The following is a 23442-nucleotide window of genomic DNA, read 5'->3' on the forward strand; positions in this document are numbered from 1 at the left end:
GAAGCCACACACTGACTTGAATGGCATTCACTTTCCCACCCCAATAATAAGAAAAATCGGCTTTACTGGAATATAGAATCAAAAGCAACAATAACCCATGTTAGTGAGTAAAGATTCTGAAGTTGTTAGTCATTCAAATCAAGTCCTTCTCCACTTCAAAGCAACACCTCAAAATATAAGATTCCCAATCCTCCTGCTTCAGATTCCTGTCACTCGGCAGGCTTCAGCACGTGGAGACAGTAGAGACAAGCTGCATCTCTGCACCTCAAGAAGGCACAGTGCTCTCGGATGCTCGTATGTGTAATACATAGTGCATGGTTTAGCTCTCTTCCACATTCCCAACTCAAAGTAGCTCAAGAATATGCTACTATATGAGCACCATTCTGAATATTCATAATATAAACTTCAATTTGAAGCAACAATGTTACACAGTTCAGCTGTTATTACCAACCTACTTTGTAAGTTAACACACAAATTAAAAATTAACTTTGAGTAACTAAAAATAAATTTCTACTGACTTAAAACCGTCAAATGGCTAATTCTCTCTTAAAAGAGAAATGCTGATGAAAGCAGAAGAAACTAAATACAAAATATAGTTTGTCATTCTACCCAAAAATCTGCACTTTTCAAAATTATGTATCAGCCCTGCAGATAACCTATATTTAACAACTTAGCATAACATTAACAATTTGTGCAACATTTAGTATGTACCCATTTTGTCTTATGTGTCCAGAATTACAGTCTGAATAAAGGCAGAATGACTAAACAATGCAGGTTTAAAGTATTAGTACAGAACTTATCTGCAAGGCTGAATTAATTTTTTGTAAGGCTTTTCAATAGCTAAACTAAAATGCTTGTTTTAACAAATCAAAAGAAGAATGAGACTGCTCTAAAAAGTACTGAAAAGAGAAACTCCTGTTTGAAGATCAGTCATATGGGGAAAAAGTATAAAGTATTCGTACACACACAGTAGACACTAGAAGTCATGAATATAAGGTATAACCCTATTATCCCACTGACTTCAATCCCATAGTTGGAATACTACCACTTTAACACAAACACAATTTTATATTACCTTAGTAGACACATGTGCTCGCCAGCCCTATGGAAAGCTGTCCACGTTACACCAGCAGGGACCCTGGCCAACTCCATGCTGTGACTGCCCTGACTTCCGACTTCAGAACAGACCTGCTATTCTTGCCTGTTTTGGATCACAATGAATTTCTTCTTCACTGCCATGCTTCCTGGACTCTCTTAAATTCTAGAATTCTACCCCCCCCTTTTCCTGCTCATTACACTTTCTGTCCAAAGGTACCACCTCTAACATGATTACCTCAGCTGAATATTTTTCAAGTCAGCCGCTGTAAGCTCCTAGGAGGGCGAGCTACCTGAGCTTTAGTGAGACCACAGACTGCTCATGGAGACTGGCAGCGCTGCTGCGTAACAAGACATTCTGGTGGTGGACCTGGGGCTACCCTGACCAGGAAACACCTAAGAAACTGATTCTGTTATGACTTCAGGGAAGGAGCAAAGCGAGCACTTCACAGTCATTCCATCTGCCTCCTCTGAGTAGTTTATCAGCAGCATGCAAATACGCTTTTCTTGGTGAACGTCAAGGATGAATTTGGCAGTATTTACTAAAATACTGTGGTGAACAGTTATATTCTTTTGATTTTTGGAAACTTTCCTTCATGGCCATGTAACATGCTGTATCTTCCTCTTTGCTTCTGGGGGCTTCAAGTTATTCACGGCCTCGGCCTCTTCTTTAGGAGCAGCTCGCTTTAACTTCACTGGAGTAGCTCCCACGGGGGACAAAGGCGGTGACTTCGCAGGGCCCAAAGGACTTTTCCTATGCGTTAAGTCATGGTTCTGAGAGGGAGGCTTGAGTCGATCATTATCCCCATTCTCAGTCTTTCTCACTTTTATGCTTGTACTTGTTGAACTTCCATCAAACACAATGAGTGGTCTTTTCTTTAACACATCTACAGTGCTACTCCTTTTGGCCTCATTTTCCAGCTCATGTTGTTCTCTTTTTTTCCCCATCATTTTCCCCCATCTATTCTTTGGCAAATCTCTCTGAGGCAACGGTATTGCATGCTGAACGTAAAGATTAGTAAGATTGTCTTTGTTTTTTTTTACGTCATTTTCAACAGCTATGTTCTTCTGCTCCAGCGTGAGGAGAAGGAACTCCTGCGACAACAGCTCCGGGTGCAGCAGCAGATCCGAGTCTGTGCAGCTGCCCAACCTATCAATTTTAAAGAATACATAGTTTGATTTTTATGAGGCTAAGAAGTAATTAATGTTGAAGAGCATTACAAAAGATGTATTCCAGTCTTCATCCTTCCTTGTTAATGAAAATGAAACATAAAATACTAAAGATAAATGAGAAAATTATCAGAACCAACATGATACTCACTGAATCATCACAAATGATTTGTAATTATCACAAAATACATTTTCCAATAAATCAGAATAAATGTATTTAATATGTATGAAGAAAAATGAAGCAAAATGATGATCTATTTGTAAATAAAGAATAAATTATAACTTCTAGATCATTATTTATAATTTAAAATCAATTAATTTATAGAAATAATTATTTAGTAAATTAATTCTTCATATGAAATGAACATAAATTTTTAACACCAAAATAAATATATAGAATTGTTTTCATATGTTTATTATATGAAATAATACTCATTATCCAATAGTCTTACCAGACAATAACAAATATATATCAATATAAAAATTTATCTTAAGTGCCATCATCTGGTATTTCTCTTCTCCTTTACTAACTGAAATCTATTTCTGTTGAAGGAGCAAATAGCATGTTTTAAAAACAATATTTTCAAGTCTTTATTGCAAATAGGGGTGTCTAGTTTGTTAAATTATTGTCAAAATAAATAAATATAAGTTGTTAAGTGGTATGTCTAGAAGGGTCCCATTAAACATTCTTTTACATTTTTTTCATTGTTCTTGATTTTTGAGCCATGAATATATTTGAAGTCTTAGAAATCATCTTGTAAATATGAAGATAAAGTTGAAGAAAGTTGGAAAGAACTTGGATCCCTGATGAGTCCTTGGAGCCACCATCAAAGCTGCCTTGGATATTTCCCTCAAGACTCTCCCATGACATAAAAGGAAAGCAAACAGAGGATTTATGATGTTTTTATTTTTCTACAACATAGTACTAAAATCAATTCTTAATACACAGAAAGTCTATACTACCTTTAACCAAGTTTAGCTCACTGAGAGATTGAGAGACAGAAAATGTGTCAACAAGTATGTGGGTTTTATATGTCGTATGATAAATTATCACAAAATTAGTGGCTTAAAATTATACCTATTCTTTCTAATAGTTTTCACAGGTCAAGAATCTTAGCACAACTTTAATGAATACTTCTTTTCCAAGTTTACATGGTTATTGGCAGATTTCATTTCTTTGACATTTTAGGCTAGCAATAAAATGTCTCTGTAGCTAGAAGCAATTTCTTGCCAAGTTGTATTCTCCATGAGCATTTCACATTTTAGCAACTTGCTCTTCAAAGCCGAAAGAAGAGTCTATTCAATGCATATATAGAGAGAAATAATCAAATATACAAATCATGAGACTGAAATCTCATCTGCATCAACTTTGTCATATTTTATTGATTTGAGGTAAGTTACAGATCTAAGCTACACTCAAGGGGAAAGTACTCACAGGGAATAATGCCAGGATTTGAAAAAAAATAGGGCCTAAAATAGAATTCTGTTTAGCATACCAAGTATACAAACTTATTCTTACAAAGAGATTCTGTTTAATCTCTCCATCTTTTCATATATTAATATGATGGACAGCATATTTTAGATGGCTTTTCATAGAACCCTTTTTACCACTTTGTAAGCTCCCTTAAACACAGATCTTAGAATAAGGCATGATAAAACTATTTACTAACCTCTTCACATGTAAACTATGGTTGAAAATAACTTCCCAGAGATAAAATTACTTCCCAAGAAGAAATGCTCTCACTTAACACAAACTATTCTTTATCAAAAGTTTCAAACATTTTAAGGTCTTCTAGAGTGCAAGATTTCCTTAATCGCAAACCCACATCACAGAAGTTCATAAAGAAAAATTATGGACAAAGACCTATTCCCAAATTTACATTAACAAGTTTATATCTCCTTCTTCCTTCTGTTTATTGCATTACTGTTTAAGGTATATGCATCAGTGGCAGTGCATAAGAATAATCATTCCTGCCATGTTTGTTTTCTTTCCTTCTCCCTGTCTGTGAACTTGAAGAACTCTTTTGTGTGTGTGTGTGTGTGTGTGTGTGTGTATCTTCATATTTACCACACTGTGTTGTAATACTCAGTTTTCACATTTACTTTTATTACTGAACTAAGCTGAGATGTGGAGTTCTGCAGGACAAGTGTTGCATTCAGTCAATGTTTGTACTTCAGTGCTTACTCAGGCTGAGGTATTAATTCTATACCTATTATTTCAATTGAACTTTGAAAATAATGATTTCATTTAAAATATTATGCATGTGAAAGTGGCCCTAACTTGTTTACCAAAGTTTAAATAAAATGTCACTTTATACAAGAAGATATTTATAATACATACATATATATGTACTATATTAACATCTGTGTTCTTAGAAATAAGGACCCAGGAAAAGAAATGTCCTAAAATCCATGCTAGATATCTGAGGATAGTTCATAGTTCATATACTTAAGACAGATTTGTTAACACAACATGGTACCTGTATGCTTGTTTTACCTGAACTCTGAACAAATTAATACTTAAAGGATAGAATATACCAAGATGAATTCATTCAATACTTTAAGAATAAATATCCTGTGCTGAGGCACGAAAACCATCATATAGTATTTTATGCATCCCAAAAATAGCACAAAAAAAAAGAAGAAGAAAAAAGCACTATTGATAAAGAATCCTTGATCCTTAACACCTTACAAAACTAAAAGGGAGAATTTTTTACTTTTTATTGTCAGAATCTCAGAATTTCACTTTGTTTGAATCTCAGAACTGGCAATGCAATTCTGCCATAAACAACAGTGGTTACTTTAGTACATAAATAGCTGGGAGCTGTTATGATATATACTGCTTTCAAAATATGAAAATAAGTGAAAGTATATAGTATACATAAGCTTCTCTCTCTTATACACACACACAAAACACACATACACACTAATATATCAGGATATTTAAAATTACTCATTTTACATAAAATTTATATAATCTATTTCCTTATGAAATTAATTTTTTTAAATGTGTTTATATTCTGAAAACAAAATGAATATTATACATTAAAAGAATGTTAATATATTTTATATTGTGTGGATATAAGTATAATATCAAGGAAAAAACTGTATCTTTAATTGCATTAACTGGTATATAAATTATATCACAATAAAGCTGCTTGTTACTGTTTTAGGAGTCATAAGGGAATGAAAAGACAACATATACTGGAGAAAAGTCTTTGTAAAACTCATACGTAACAAATAACTGGTATCTAAAATATACAAACAAAATTTTAAAACTTAACAGTAAGAAAACAAACATTCCTTCTTATCAACTGGGCAGAGACACCCTAACCCTGGCAGGTTGGCTCAGTGAATAGAGCATTGCCTGACATATGAGCAATCTGGGTTTCTTTTTTGGTCAGGGTGCACAAGAGAAGCAACCATCTGCTTCTCTCTCCTTACACTTTCTTTCCCTCTTTCTATCCCACAGCCAGTGACTCCTTTGAGCATCAGCCTGAGCACTGAAAATAGCTTGGTTAACTTGAGCATCAGCTCCAGATGGGAGTTGCCAAATGGATCCCACTCAGGGCACATGTGGAAGTCTGCCTCATTATCTCCCCTCCTCTCATGAAAGAAAGAAGGAAGGAAGGAAGGAAGGAAGGAAGGAAGGAAGGAAGGAAGGAAGAAAAGAAGGAAGGAAGGAAGGAAGGGAGGGAGGGAGGGAGGAAGGAAGGAAGGAAGGAAGGAAGGAAGGAAGGAAGGAAGGAAGGAAGGAAGGAGACACCTCTCTAAAGAAGAGATACAAATGCCAAATAAGCATATAAAAAGATAACTCAATATCACCTGTCATGAAGAAAAAAAAGTACCATATGATTTTACTGATATGTGGAACCTAATGAACAAAATAAAATAGAAACAGACTCATAGATACAGAGAACAGAATAACAGCTGTCAGAAGGGAAAAATGTTGGGGGTTAGGTAAAAAAAAGTAAAGGGATAAAATGAAAAAAACCTTTTAGACACAGTCAACAGTGTGGTGATCAAGGAGGGAAGAGGGGGTGAGGTGGAAGAAGAAAACAAATGGAGGATAAATGGTGATGGAAGGAAACTTGGAGTGGTAAACACACAGTATAGTGTACTGATGATGTACACTATGCCATATAATGTTACAGCTGAAACCTATGCAATTTTATTAACTATTTTCACTCTAATATATTCAATTTAAAAAAAATTAAAATAATGAGATATCACTACACACCTTTAAAATGACCAAAACACTGATAACACCAATACTGGCAAAGACATACAGCAATAAAACTGTTCTTTCTTGCTGCTGGAAGTGCAAAATGGTACAACCTCTTTGGAAAATATTTTGGTAGTGTTTTGCAAAACTAAGCATACTCTTACCCTAAGATCCAGCAATTATACTCTAGTATTTTCTCAAATAAATTGGAAACTATGTCCATACAAAATCTGCACACACATGTTTATGTTTAACTCATAAGTATTTCCTTCAATAGGTGATTGGACCAATCAATAGAAAGAATATTAGTCAGTTCTCAAAAAAAGAGCTATAAGACAAATATAAAAATGAGAATCAAAACTTGATATTACTAAATAAAAATAGACCTGTTTGAAAGGCCAGTATTTCAATTATATGATATTCTGAACAAAGGATACAGTAAAAATATAAGTAGTAGCCAGAGATTCTTGGAGAGGGAGAGAGGAAAGGATGAATACATGAGACATAGGAAATTTTTAGTGAAGCAAAACTTTCCATATATATACTGTCATGGTGAATACATACATGTAACTTTATATCTATCAAATCCCTTAAAATATACAACACAAAGAATAAACCCTGCTGTAAAGCATAGAATTTAGTTGATGATAATATGCTGGTATTGGCTCATCAACTATAACCACTGCACCAAAATAATACAAAATATAAATAATAGGAACAACTGTGTGTATATTGGCAGGGACAAATGACGTGGCATATGGCTATATTTTCTGTTATTTTTTTTTTCTGAAAATTTAACACTGCTTTAAAAGTAAAGTTTATTAATTAAGAAAAAAGAATCAATGAATTACAGAAATTAAAAAAACAGAAATAACAATGTAAATGAAAGTGCTCAATTGTAGATATGATAGTTGACTAATAAGTAAATTTGAGAACAGATCAATAGTATTTACTCAATCTGAACAATAAAGAGAAAACAAAAAAAAAATGAATGAAGCTTGAGGGACCTATGGGACAATATCAAAAATTACAATATGTCTATTGTCACAATCCAAGAAGAAGAATATACCAAGAATGAGATTAAAAGACTACTTAAAGAAATAATGTCTGAAAATTCTCCAAATTTTGCAAAAAACACAAATTTACAGAACCTTGAGGTACAACAAATCCCAGACAGGATAAACCCAAAGAAATCCACACCAAAGTCATATCATTCTTAGCCTTCTGAAAACTAAAGAGCAAGAGAGAGAACAAAACAAAACAAAACAAAAACCTTTGAAAGAAACCAGAGAAAAATAATGCATTCCTACAGGAGACTATCAATTTGAATTTCAGAGAATTCATCTGAAAACATAGAGACCAGAAGAAACTCGAACACAATTTTCTAAGTGTTGAAAGAAAAGAAAAATCTATCAACCATAAATTCTATATCTGGTAAAAATATGCCCTCTGGAATAAGGGGGCCATAAATACATTTTCAGACAAAAGAAAATTAAAAGAATACTTTTGTTAGAAGACCTATGCTTAAGACTAGCTAAACTAAGATCTTTGAACAGGAAAGAAATGATAGAATAGAGAATGCTGGAGTATCAGGAAGGAAGAACAGTGTAAAGTGAAGACATATATACAATAGGCCCATAAATTTTGTAAATCATTTGATGGTTGAAACTAAAACTATAATGCTATCTGATACTCAAAATATTATTTTATTGGAAAATGTAAAGGAATATAAGTGGAGAAGAGATTTTCACAATCCATCTGAAGTTGTAAAACATAAAACCTATAGACTGTGATGCCACACACATTTATTTTAATACTCATAGTAACCACAATAAAACCAGTGCAAATATAACACTCAAAAACACTAGAGATAAAATAACATGAAATCTTTAAATACATATTCAAGTAATCCACAGGAAGGCAAGAAAAGTGAAAAGGGAAAACACAAAGAATCAATACTAAAATAGCAGAGTAAAGCCTAACATATCAGTAATTAAAAATACTTCAATGAAATTTAATTAAAAATAAAAGCTGGATTTAAAAATTGACCCATATATATATAGTATACCAGAAGGCCCCTGCCTCTTAAAAACTGGTAAAACTACATGAAAAAAGTTCAAAAAAGGACAACACGATCAATGAACAGGATTGATACATATTGAATAGTCTACCTAACACAATGGAATAAACAATTTTATTTTAAGCACCATTGGTCAAGATAGGTCATACTCTAGATTGTAAAACAAACCTAATAACTAAAAAGAATTTGCATTCTACAAAGTATGTTCTCTGACAATAATGGTATAGAGCTAAAAATCAATAACAGAAATATATTGGATGTTCTAAAATATTCATTGATTAAAAGCATTATTGCCCTGGCCAGTTGGCTCAGCAGTAGAACGTCGGCCTGGCATGCAGGAGTCCTGGGTTCGATTCCTGGCCAGGGCACACAGGAGAAGCGCCCATCTGCTTCTCTACCCCTCCCCCTCTCCTTCCCCTCTGTCTGTCTCTTCCCCTCCCGCAGCCAAGGCTCCATTGGAGCAAAGATGGCCTGGGCGCTGAGGATGGCTCTGTGGCCTCTGCCTCAGGTGCTAGAATGGCTCTGGATGCAACAGAGTGACGCCCCAGAGGGGCAGAGCATCGCCCCCTGGTGAGCATGCCGGGTGGATCCCGGTCGGGCGCATGTGGAAGTCTGTCTGACTGCCTCCCCGTTTCCAGCTTCGGAAAAATGAAGAAAAAAAAAAAGCATTATTTCTTTTTTTTAAAGCATTATTTTTTGAAGTCCTGCTTCATTTTGTGTTTCTTATTGTGTCTGTAGATATATTGCAAAATTAAAAAACAAATTATACTGTACATGTAGAAGCATTTAGGACGATGTTTGCAACAGAGTAAACATATACTTCGGTGTTAGTCATTACTATCATTGATAAAATTATAGATTGATAAAATTATTAAATTATTGTTTATACTTTCCTTATCAATATACCTAAAGTTCTTGCTCAGGTAAGGTGCTTATTCATACATGAATCTAATTAAAAATGTAAGTAATATAAGTTAAATTTTATAGTAAGACAACTAAATTATATTCTCTTGCTCTCTTTTTCCCTTATGCACACATACACATTCACACATTAACTACCAGTTTACTAGTATTTTAGTAGCATGAAAGCCATTACAGATAACTTAAAATTATTTTACAGAGAATATAGAGTAAGATTTAGAGGAGATAGTTATCTATGCAGCCTGATATGTCTATGTGTGTACCTGCTAAATATAGCAGTGCATTTATGCTGTGATTTGATTAAATGTAATTTGAAGTTTTGAGTATATACATTACTAACATTTAATATACAATCATTTATTTATAGTTTGGTCCAAATGAGAAGGGACTTTATGTCCTTTTAATCTTATTAAGGTTAGCTATGACAGGTGTGGGGAGGATGAAGAATCTGGAAATCTTAATCTAAAGAATAAAATAGAAAAGTTTTGCTTGTTATGTTTTTTTAGGCCAAAGTAACAAGATTAGTAAAATCTAGATTCATTTACATTTTAGTGAAGACTAGTAATTAATCATAGATTTTATGTCATTCTTAGAATTTTATAATCTTCATTTTATTTATTTTTTATTTAATTGTAATTATAATTATATTTAACATAACACACACACAGAGTCTTTCTAGAAAACCTTCAAAAATAGTTACATCATTACTTACAATAGTATAAATCTTGGGGGAAGTCTTAGTTTGTTCATTTTTTCAAGTAAAATAAAATCTTACTTTTCTTAATAGTTTAAGTAGAAAAGACATCATGATTCAATACTTATAATCAAAATAAACAAGCCAATATTCTGACCAAATGTGTTCTTTCCAGGAAAGATAAAAATGTATAAATAAACACTTACATTGAGTAAAAAATCAACATATTTGAGAGATTTGCTCTGAAAAGTGCAATATGTGACAGAATATTTAAAATTGGATATGTCACCTGACCTGTGGTGGCGCAGTGGATAAAGCGTCGACCTGGAACGCTGAGGTTGCTGGTTCAAACCCTGGGCTTGCATGGTCAAGGAACATATGGGAGTTGATGCTTCCTGCTCCTCCCTCTCCCTTTTCTCTCTCTCTTTCTCTCTCTCTCTCTCACTCTCTAAAAATTAATAAAAAGAAAAAATTAAAAAAAATAATAAAATTGGATATGTTAAACTACACTGATTGATTTAAATCAAATTAATGTTTGTGACAATTTAGCAATAGCATAAAAGACTTTTGGTCTGAATAGCATGTGTGAAAGTATGTATACCTTGGTTAGGTAAAATAATGATGAGTCATAGTCTTATATTAAATCTAGTGACACAGAGAAAAATGTATGGTAAATTCAGATGCTGAAGGAAAAAAATAATTTATATGTGGGTCAAATTTTTTTAGTCTTTAAATTACTAAAATCTACCACATAAGAGAGTGTTCGTTTAAAATCTGTCTCATTCTTCAATGAATCAGAAAAAAACAAACAAATAAATAAAAACTATAGTCTAAAAATAATAAAAAGCATTCTAAGAAAAGTTACCAGTTAATTAGATGTCTATGCCAGAGATCTTAATTTAAAGAGATTAAAGAAATTATAAGGTAATATGGAACCAGGATAAGATGAAAGATATTCACCAAATATCATTCAGCCAATAGCTGTATACCTTGAGCTAGGAATGGTGTAAATTCTGGAGATTTAATGGTATACAAGGTAGACTTTTATTCTTCTTCCCGGGAATTTTAGTGGTGGAAATAAATAATAAATATCAAATATATAAACAGGATTATATGATATAAAATAATTAGTTTGGGGGTATGTTTTAGGGTATTAAGAAAAGACCAATCTGAAAAAGTATTAATGAGATGGAGCATTATATTATTTTAATCTTATTAAATTTGACTATGATGGAACAATTCTTTGTGCCCTCCCCAAATAAACAAATTACATATTTAACATGATGATTTTTGGATGTTGTGGCTTTGGGAGGTAATTAGGTTTAGAGGAGGTGATGAAGGCCAGGTCATGATGAGATATACCCCTGTAAGAGGAGAAGGACACCACAGTCCTCTTTCTCTCTGTCACAGATATCAGTGAGAAGGTGACCTGTCTGCTAGCAAGAAAAGGGTGGTTCCCACGCTGGCCTCTTAATCTCAACTGTCCAGCCTCCAGAGCTTGAGAAAATAAGTTTTGTTGTTAAACATCCCTAGTCTATGATAATATTTCATGGCAGCCCCTGCTGACAATGACAGGTGTAGAAACTATGACAGGTTCTTAGAGGAAGAAGAATCTAGAAATCTTAACCTGAAGAATAAAGCATATACAAATAATTTGTTGGGCATCTAATTTGAATTAAGACACAAATGGTGAGAAGTCAGAGAGCTCTGCAAATCCCTAAGAAAAGATATTTCAGGAAGAAAAAGGAAAAAAACAAAGCTCATTGATTATTGATAAAAATATCATGGAGATTGCATGTTCAAAGCATGGTGAGAAAGAATGTGGTAAAAGTTGATGTTGGGGGGTGGGTTAGCGTCAAACTGTGTAAGGTCTTTTCAAACTTAATAAGACTTTGCATATCATTTTAAGTATAATAAGAATTCATTGAAGGGTTTTCAGCTGAATTTGGTTTACACATAAAACACATTCTGGCTATGAGGTTGAGGCTATGAGGAATAGAATAAAAAAGACGAGTAAGGAAGTTATTAAAGAAAACAATATGAGAAATGATAGAATGTGGATTAAAATTATGGATTGGAAGATAGAGAGTTCAAAATGTATTTTTGAGTACAACTAATAAGATTTGCTGGAGGATCAGATTTCAGATATTTTTATATGAGTAAGCAAATGGTTTATAGTGTCCTTTATTAAGATGGGAGACTATGAGAAAAATAAATTTAAGAGGGGAAATAAAAGAGTTCTGATTTGGACATGCTAACTTTGAAATGAAATGTGAATTTTGACATGGACTGTCTCACTAACCAAACTTTAGACAGTCTTCTCTGAGACATTTTTTCGACGAGGCTTCTTCCTTGGACATGGTCCACAACCTAACTTAGACCAGTTTTAATAATCCTGCTAAGAGAATGTAGAGAGAATCCCCCTGAACCCTTGATATCTGATCCTTCTTGACATTTATTCAAGTTACACATTCCAATTATTGATATTGATCACCGCGGATACCTTTAGCAAGTATCCTGTTAAGTCAGTTTAGCAAGAATCTCCTTACTCATGACATTTATACTTAGCAATTTTCAATCTACTCACCATCTAACTCTGCCCTTTGGCTATAAATTTCCAGTTGTTCTTGGTGAATTTGGAATTGAGCTCAGTTCTAGATTAAAATCTCTTTCCCTTGTTGTAAGAATACTGAATAAAATCTGTCTTTACTTATTTTCACTAATTTCTGTATCTATTTCTCTGTGAGTTTGTATTATTAGATTACTCTTATAATCAAATACAAATGCTAATTTCTAACAAAAACATATTTTTTTCTACAACAAATAGCCAGTTCATATATGTTTCCCAATTCTTCTCTCTCTCAGTGAAATACCTGCTGGACAAAGTGCAATCAGTGGAACCACAGTCATGTTTGCTACTCTTAGAAGTCGTGCATGAATTTTGTAGACCTATGTACCAAGTTGAGAGGTGCTTCTGAAGGAAGCCAACCAGAACAGCTCCATGGTTCAGTGCAAATACTGCTATCTATAGAAACACTGGCTAGTCCTGCGTTTTATGTAAATTGAGTATTTTTCATTCCAGGAATGACACTCTTTTGTGCTTTTCCTTCATGTACATCCTTAGCACTTTGACTCCAAATAATGTTTCTTAACATGTTAAAATTTCATTTAAATTTATCTCTGTTCATGGTTATAAAAGAATTATTCTTTAAGGTACAGAAAAGATCACTGTGATAGGTATGCTTTACAATACTTAATGCTGCTTTTGCAGGTGCTATACAAATTGGTTTTCTTAAGTTATATTGATCTACTACACATAAATTAATATAGAGATATAGATACACTCTTAAAGGCTCTAAAGTAGAAGTATTTGCTTTTCACTTATGTTGGGTTTTTTTTTTCTGTTTTTATAAGAAAAGAACAATTCCTATAACCATTGCATCACTGGCAAAATGGGGCAGCAGGATAAAAATTCTACTGTTGTTTCCATCAGAAAGTATTGTGTCAACAGTAGTGGGATAAAATTGCATTGGATTTCACCAGGCAAAATCTGTTACCTAATACTGGTGTTCAAAGCTTTCTGCCTCTACACTGGGTTGGTATCAACCTTTACTGATAACTGGTATGTTTGCTATTCAGTCTGACATATACTCCTTGCCCATAATTAGACTTGGAAAAAAAAATAATGATATTTCCTCCCAATATATCTGCTAGTAGCAGAAGAGTAGGCATTTTCCTATCTTGTGAAGAGTGGTCACAGCAGAAATCCTCTCCATGGAAGTTCCTTACACTAAATTTATGTCACTGACTATAATAATAGTAATAGTAATTATAATAATAGTAATCCTATGACTGACAGTGAATGGTATAACATACCTAAAAATGTTTAAATAATTCAAATGACAGATGACAAAATTTTCAATTTGCAGTGTATCAATTTTTCCCCAAAATAGTTTGCATTGAGTTTTCTGGTCCAAATGATTATTTGTACTTTTTAAGACGATAAATTCCTTAAAGACTAATATATTAATAATATAAAACAAATTAACTGTCACTAAACCACTAGTTTTTCTTATATAAAACAATGAATGCCTTTTATTTACCTGAAAATATTTTATTCCCTCTATAATAAGCAGTTTGTCATCAAATCTATAAATTTGTATCTGGCTTTCTTCTTCAGAGTAATTTGAGCTTATTTTACCTCCTACTATTTAACAAATATATATATATATATATAGATATAGATATAGATAGATAGATAGATAGATAGATATAGATATATAGATATATATTCATTTATAAACATATATTGAGTGTAGACATCAGTTTTGAGAGAGGATAAGTTAAGAAAGATATTTTTTCTCTCTAATGGAGTACACATGCAGGGGTTTGGGAAGAGTGAGAGTTTAAGTGAATAAACAAAATAATTGTAGATTGTGAGAAAGACCATGCCATAAATAAGTAGGAAAATATATAACAAAATATGTGACTAGGTGAGGTATACTATAAGAGTTAATTTAAATAAAATTAGTAGAGAATATGCTGCTGAGGATCCCAAGGTCAAAGATAAAAATGTGGAAGAAGAGATGAGAGCCAATCCAAGAGCATTACTTGAAGTGGGAATAACAAGTGCAAAAATCTGAAGTCAGGAAGGACCGTGGCCTGGTCAAGAAACGGGTAAGACATCTATACAATGATCTTGAAGACTTTCTAGAGAAAAGATTCTACCCTTTACATATCTACTGACTCCTGTCTAACAAATATCTTAAAAGAGTACTACAAAACTGGTTTATAAAACAATAAGCGATTGAGACATATGTATAATGTTCTAACAGGTATTAAAAGAATTATAATGTTGTGATTTAATATTATCAATAAAATAACTAATAGTAACATAGCATGCTGTATAATTTTTCTAAAAGGTATTGTAGAAACAGTAAAAGTAACTGCATGGCAAAATAAATTGTGATTTTTAATAGTCAAGAAAGATTATTATTTTTGTATATGAAAATGTAGTTCAGTTTATAATAAATGAATCTTTAATTTTGAAAAATAATCTACAAATTTGAATGTTCATTGATAACTTTTAAGTAATGTCATACTTTTAAAATGGTGATTAAGAATGCACATGTTTGGTTCTGGCTGGGTAGCTCAGTTGGTTGGGTGGAGAGTTGTGAGTGGAGCACAGAGCGCATTCCTAGCAGCTGTGGCTGATGTAATGCTGTGAGAATACTCCAGCTCCCAGAAGCCTCCTGGGCATAACCAGGAAGCTCGCCCACTATAAGGAAGTGACTTAGTGCCAACCACGCAGCTCCCTGATCTTTTCAGCCATTGGCTATGAAGGACACGCTGTAACACATGGGGCTGAACCCATGTATATAAGCTAGCTTACTTCCTGAATAAAGTGGATCTGCATCACTGAACCTGGTCCCCAGAGTCGGGTCTTTGCGTCTCCATCGTCCTCACTCCCAGCAGGACTTGTCCACAGAGAGTCATCCTGATGTGCCAAGTTTGTGGGTTCAATCCTCAGTCAGAACATATAAAAGGATCAACCAATGAATGAATAAATGAGTAGAAAAGTAAATCTATGTTTCTCTCTCTTCCTTGTCAATCAAAAAAATTTTTTTGAAAAAATGAATATGTTTGTATGTTTTCTTTATGTTGAAATGAATAAAGGCAATTATTAGTTAATACTGATTTACTAAATCTAAGAAGAAAGATATATGTTAAAGACAGATAAATTAAGCAAACAAAAACTTCAGAGTGATTGCAAAAGCCTTTTACTATCAAAATTGGTTTTACTCATTTCTTTTTAAGAATTTCTCAACTCTTGCCATGTTCCTTCACTTATGACACATTTATGCATATTAATTAGATAATTTTCATGAAAAATAAAGAAATATCTAGATCATTTTCAGAACCAATAAAAAATATTGTATTCTATTCAAGCTAAGAAATAGACCTTTTTGAAATTAAATAATTGAAAAATAAAATGCTTCCTTATATTAGTAATATTTCATGAGATCACAGATATTTAAATAACAAAATGCATTGAATGTTTTAATAGTTAAAAAATCTTTAAAACTACTAGAGCCTGATCTGTGGTGGCACAGTAGATAAAGCGTCAACCTGCAATGCTGACGTTGCTGGCCCAAATCCTCTGGCTTGCCTGATCAGGCACATATAAGAGTTGATGTTTTCTGCTCCTCCACCCTCTCTCTCACTCTCTCTTTCCCCCTTTCTAAAATGAATAAATTTTAAAAAACTATTAGAACTGATAAATGAGTTCATTAAAGTAGCGTTATACAAAATAAATACTCTAAAATTGTTTGCATTTTTGAACATTTTAAGTTTACTTTTTAAGTAATAAAATAAGTGAGAATCAGGTACATAATTCATAAACCTCTTTCTTTGATTTTATGTTCCTTCATTCATAAAGATATTCATAGTATATCATCTAGTTTGAATCTCCTACTGACTCTTATACTCTGCAACCTACAACCTCAGAGAAATGATTCTGTCAAAGATCTAAGGTTTGCATTTAACTTACTAATATCCCCAATGTGTTTACTCTGTGAATATGTTTAATAAAATAACACACTAGAAAAGGAGACATGGCTAATTTGTTAATAAAATGCTTTAGAATACTCTCAATGATCAATCGAGGCAATGAAATTTTTTTAATTAATCATTACAGTTTCTTTCAATATTATTTGGCATTGGTTTCAGGTATACAGCATAGTGGTTAGACAATCATACACTTTACAAAGTGTTCTCCCCTATTTCCAGTACCTACCTGGCATCATACATAGGTATCACAATATCACTTACTATATTCTTTATGTTGTCATTTACATCACTGTGATTATTTTGAAACATATCTGGTGAATTCATGAGTATAGAACATTTTCATCTACACTTACATAATTATTTTAAATAAATGTAGATCTAATTAATGTTTTAATTTAAAATGACTTTATTGTGAGGTTTACAATTTATGTCATATTTATGCTTTTTAGGTGAGTAGGGATATATTTATAATTAGTTATGTAGAGTAAGATTATGTTGAAAGATATAATTCCTGGTTTTCATGATAATATCTTTTAGAATGTAAGATCTATCTCATCCAGGTCATATTTTTACCTTTTATTTTATTCTTTATATTCTATATTTTATATGGCTGTTATGAATATCTTATATTCCTTAAAATATTAAATATATGCAAGCAAAGGCATTTGTTTTGCCTGTATTTTGTCTGTAGCCCTTAATAGTAACTATAGCAAATGTGGCAGGTACAGTGGTACCTTGAAATACAAATTTAATTCATTCTGTAAATGGGCTTGTAAGTCAGTCAACTCATATATCAAACTGCCGATACTGGACCCATGTGCCAACGCACCAACTAGGGGCAGCTTCCCAAATCACGACTCATATCTCGGAATTTCACTCAGATCTCGAACAAAAATACTGACCGAGTCGCAGTTCGTATCTTAAAAAAATTTATATGTTGGTCTGTTCGTATCTCAAGGTACCACTGTACTTGATAAATAATGCGAATTGAACATGTCATACCTTAAAAAACTTTTATTTTTTTAAATAGTTGCCTTTGTTTTTTTATTACAGAAAGATATTAAAAAATCAATATGATTATTACCTAGAAATGGGGCAAGATGGTAGTTGTTTTCTGTCAGCCAAAGCTCACAGACATATTATATATTTATTAAATTAAAAAAAATAGTAATTTAAGACCTAATATAAAGTAATTAACTTTTGCAAATATGATATCTATCTGATATTAAAAGGTATGGACTAGCTCATATTGTTAAATAGCATAATAAACAATGTTCATTGAAAATGTATTTGCTTATTTATTTGTTTAAAAATAATTTCTTAATTTGGGCTAATACTGTTGTAGGTATTAAGGAAAATGCTTTGAAGAAAAGAGACAAATATCTGAGCCACATAAAGTTCATATTTTAGTTGGATTAAATAGAAAAAAACAAGCTAGTAAATGAATGAATAAATAAACACAGTATAAGCTAAATAGCAAAAATTGTACAAAATAAAAAGAATATATACAAGCAAGATAAGGAGATATTTCTTTTTTATATAGAGTTTGTAAGTATTTTAACTACTAGGGTAGTTAATGGAGGTCTCATTATTAGAGCATGAATTGAGCTCAAATCTTAAGGGAGTAAAGAAGTAAGCTATGTGGCTATATGGGGGCAGAGTAATTAGTGCAAAGTTCCCATGGAACATGAAGGCTTAAAATGTCCAAGAAGCAACTACATCTAGTCTGGCTGAAGAGGAAGTGGGTGAGTAGGACATTAATAGAAAATGAGATTAAAGGGATCATTTCAAAACACAGGAAAATAGTTTTTGTTTCAAAAAACCTAAAGTTTTATAATAATAATTTTATTTTCTGAGTTGTTTTGTGGTATTTCTTATATACAAAGCATGATAATAAGCACTTAATATAAATAATATGATATTATTTAATTATTCTAATCATCTTACAAATAATCCTTAGAGAGGTCATATAATTTGATAAAGTCATGATGCAGAAAGTTCTTAAATTATGGTTATTTTTAGAGCAAATATTTTATTTCATTAATTTTGAAAATTATTGATCATTCATTACTTTAAATTTACTTATTTTAATATTTATATTTGGATGAAATGTCCTACATCAGAATGATATTTAGCATGCAACCAATAGCAGCCTTGTTTTCACTGGAGTGGCTAAAAAGTACACTGCAAAATATCTGATTCATTGAGCTGCACTTATTTGCCATGGTATGTGATAAGCATCTAGAAACACCATTTTTGCTCTTATGATCTGTTCAAATTTCATGTCTTTTACAAGGATTTGCACACTATATAAAGCCAACTTCAAGTTGAATATCTGAACTCACAGTTTAAACTTAATAAATAAATGATCTGAACTCACAGTTAAAAAGTAATGTTTCCTCAACTATAGAAGAATACACATTACCTAGATGAATAAACTGAATATTAGTTTGAATCTAAATTCATATTTTCCCCAAATCTAATTTCTTTTCATCAGACCATTTTCAGAACTGTTTTCCATTCAATGCATTTCTATTACTCCAAGATATAATGCGAACTGAAAATGAGATCTAGTGTTAATGCTTACACAAAATTAGAACATAGAAGAAGTTTATCAATGAATCTTAAACAGTTTGGATAAATTTTTGATGAACCAGAAGGTTCTTTGGATTTAAATCCTAATCCTCAGAAGCTCTTTCAAAGTTTAGACCAGCAGCAGTGACTTGTAATTTCTGTTACCAGTGACAAATGACCTAAATAAAAAATACTGGATTTGCATATTCATAATGCAATTTGAGTACTAATGTTTTTGACCACTAGGGTACTCTTGATATAATTATGTTAATTTCAAATATGTTTCCCAATGTTCTCTTTCTAGCAATGATTGTTTATAAGAAAGTTAATAATTTTCATTTAAAATTAACTATGAAAATAGTTTGTTTCATAGAAGCTGTATTATATCAGAAAATATATTCACATAAGCCATGAAGATAATTGACAGATTGTAGTTGAATAAATACCAAGTGTTTGTTTAAATTCAATTGCCTTTATATCAAAGATACAATATTGTAACATTTTGGTGAAAAATGCACTGGCTATGTCCATAGACAATAATGCAGCTCATTTGGCTCCCTGGACAATTGATGTCATGGTTTCTTGATCAATTTAACTATAGCCATATACATACAGATGATATAACAGTTGTTGGGCAGATAAAATATATTATGCTCACTTTGTTAAAGATGTCATTGTCCACATGGAAGCCCGTTGCCCAGGTGATAATATTAGTTGCCCTTCTTGTTTGGGATAGGCATGCTTATGTATGGGGAAGGGCTTTTGCAAAAGGTTTTAAAGGGAAGAGAGATCATGTTGTTCTGGGGGGGGGGTGATTATGTTCTAGAAGGAGCCCATGCTGAGAGCAGAGCAGAGAAATGCTACGTGGAGGAGAGGAGAAGAAGCCAAGATGGTGGAGTGCTGAAGGAGAAGCCAGTTTGTGCAGAGTTTGTGCAGAGAGAGGGAGATGGAGAACAGAGGTGAATAAGGCTGGTGAGCTAGAAACCTTAGATTCTAGGAAACTCGGATAAGTCAGTAGCTTTGTGAGCACTGATGAGTGGGATTTGGAGCTCAGTGTGTTTTTACTTGCCCACTGGGTGCAAGCTAGGGTTAAAGCTAATGGCCCACCAGTTCTTGGCTCTGTTGTTTCATTACCATCTGTCTGAATCAAATGCGAACCTGCATGGGCCAGGTAGCTATGATGGTGGCCGCAGCTACTGGCTTTACAACAGTTAAAAGAAGTAAATTGATGTGCCCTGTCCAGTGTAATCTCAGAATAAAGCCTTAACAATTATTAAGAAAAACATATTTCATCAGTGAATAATTAATAATGTGTCTATATATAGAACCTGGATAATAAATAAAACAAAAACCACCTATGTTCAATTTACAAACATAAAAAGAAATTCAAATCTAAATGTTTTCATCAAATTACAGAGAGGTAGATATACACCTCTCAGTGTGATTACATATTTATACTACTTCTTTATGAATAAGCTAGGTAAATTCTTGTCATGGGTATACTAAATAATTTTTTTAATTTATCCAAATAAAAACATCAAGTATTCTTTTTTTGTTTTGTTTTGTTTGTTTTGTTTTGTTTTGTTTTTTGTATTTTTCTGAAGCTGGAAACGGGGAGAGACAGTCAGACTCCCGCATGCGCCCGACCGGGATCCATCCGGCATGCCCACCAGGGGCGACGCTCTGCCCACCAGCAGGCGATGCTCTGCCCCTCCGGGGCGTCGCTCTGCCTCGACCAGAGCCACTCTAGTGCCTGGGGCAGAGGCCAAGGAGCCATCCCCAGCGCCCGGGCCATCTTTGCTCCAATGGAGCCTTGGCTGCAGGAGGGGAAGAGAGAGACAGAGAGGAAGGAGGGAGGGTGGAGAAGCAAATGGGTGCTTCTCCTATGTGCCCTGGCTGGGAATCGAACCTGGGTCCCCCGCACGCCAGGCCGACGCTCTACCGCTGAGCCAACCGGCCAGGGCCACATCAAGTATTCTTAACTGTAAAGCATATAAAATATTTAATATATTCAAAACACTATTTGACACAGGAAGGAATTACACTAAATTCCTCTTCTTAAATATGATGATGAAGTATAGAAAAGCTTTAGGGGAATAATGATGAGAAGAAATAAATATGAGATACATAAACTAGGGAGATTATAAGGTAATAGTTTATTCATTGTAATGATTATTATGTTGAATTTAGAAAACCAACTTTATTGTGTAGATTAATATAAATAAAAATGATATATTTATTTCTGAATTTGGGCTACTTGGCAAATGTCTTATTTAAAAAAAATAAAAATGCTGATCAGGTGCCCAGGGTTCTAAAGCTCTGTTCTATGAAGGTTTCTGAGAATTTACATAGGATCACATGTGAGTGCCTCAGTGCTAACTTTAAGGAGTCACTGCTGAAGTTACAAAAAAACCCATTTTTGTTCAGCAAGATTTTCTGGAATGAATAACAATGACCTCATTAATCAAAACAATGTCAATGACCAAGATATTCTAGATATTTAGAAAGAAAAATATTTCTGTATGAAGGGCTGCATGTCAAAGAAGATAGTAGTAGAGGGGAGGGTGGGAAAAAAATGAATCACAGAGATGACACAGTGAAATAAATTTGCATAATGTTTCATCTCAGCTTTACCAGAGGAAAGAGAACATTTAATCAATCTTAGTCTGGCCATCATTTGTAATTATAAGCCTTAACTATTAAATACAAAATTAACTGAGATAGTGTGTTTTTGTATATTTAACTGCTTCTGTTAATGTTATACTAAACACATCCACGGAGTTTCTGAAGTAAAACCAAAACAAAACAACCATGCATGGACATGTTATTTTATATTGATCTGTAGGGAATCACCCAGATGGTGATTCTAACCTTGAACCCTCTATGACTAGGATTGGGGAACTTTAGTTAAAAGCCCTAAGTGAATGTCTCGTGGATACAAACACCAAGAAGCTATGTGAGTGAGTGGCCTTTGTGTCTGCATGTGAAATGCATGTGAACAGGCTTTAGAAGATTAGCTGCCTTAGAGGTTCTAGATTGCCCCTTCCATTGTGCTTGTTAATTAGTAAAAGAAAAAGAACGTACTGACCCAAATTATCCCTTTCTCTATGTCAGCAAAATGGCCATTAGTCATTCTTTCCCCTTAGCACCTAGCCTCCTTCCCTTGTAATCCTGTTACCTCTGTTCTGCTTCTGATCAATAAAAGCTAAGGGAAAAGGAAAATCAGAAGATTTTCTTTGCCTCTCTTGGCAGGCCTCCCCTTCTTCTTCTTGACATCAGTTTGTGTCTTGAGTAGGTTTCTTCTATGTGACACTGGTAGTTCCCAGTGCAGTACTACATTGATCTAATGAGTTATGGTTTGCTATTGTTACTTTCTAAAACTGTGTATAGCTTTTTAATACTGTGTATAGCTTTTGGGGTTGTTTTTTTTTTTTTTAATCTTTATTTTTCCTTAAGCTATAAACTTATTATTTTTATTTTTAAATTTTTTATTGAATTATTGGGGAAATATTGGTTAATATAATCATATAGATTTCAGGTGTACAATTCTATAATATAGCATTTGTACACTTATTGTGTTCACCACCCCAAGTCAAGACTCCTTACAGCACCATTTATCTACTCTTTACCCTGTTCCTGTCCCCAACTACCTTTCCCTGTGTGAGGCTTTAGTTCTTTCCACAGGCTTGGGAAGTTCTCATCTATTATTTGTTTGAGTATGTTCTCCATTCCATTTTCTCTCTCTTCTCCCTCTGATATACCTATTATTCTTATGTTATTCTTTTTGATGAGTCAGATTAATTCCTTGTAGACTATCTCATTTTTTTAAATTTTTGAGTCTCTTTCTTCTTCTCCTCTGTTGTGCCTCAAGTTGCTTGTCTTCTATTTCACTAATCCTCTCTTCTATCTGACCTGTTCTATTAGCTAAGCTTGTTACTTCGTTTTTAAGCTCGTGAATTGAGTTTTTCATCTCTGTTTGATTTGTTTTTATAGTTTCAATTTCCTTGGACATATATTCTTTGTGTTCATTGAGTTGTTTTCTGAGCTCCCTAAATTGCCTTTCTGTGTATTCTTGTATATCTTGGAGGATTTTTAGGATTTCTATCTTGAATT

The 23442-nt window shown here is 33.2% G+C and overlaps 1 pseudogene; it reads right to left on the reverse strand.

The window, feature by feature from the left end:
- Positions 1–282: 282 nt before the first annotated feature.
- Positions 283–23442, reverse strand: part of LOC136404191 (ashwin pseudogene) — a 30580-nt pseudogene continuing 7420 nt past the window's right edge.

This window comes from Saccopteryx leptura, chromosome 4, assembly GCF_036850995.1.
Source record: "Saccopteryx leptura isolate mSacLep1 chromosome 4, mSacLep1_pri_phased_curated, whole genome shotgun sequence".
Taxonomy (NCBI): Eukaryota; Metazoa; Chordata; class Mammalia; order Chiroptera; family Emballonuridae; genus Saccopteryx; species Saccopteryx leptura.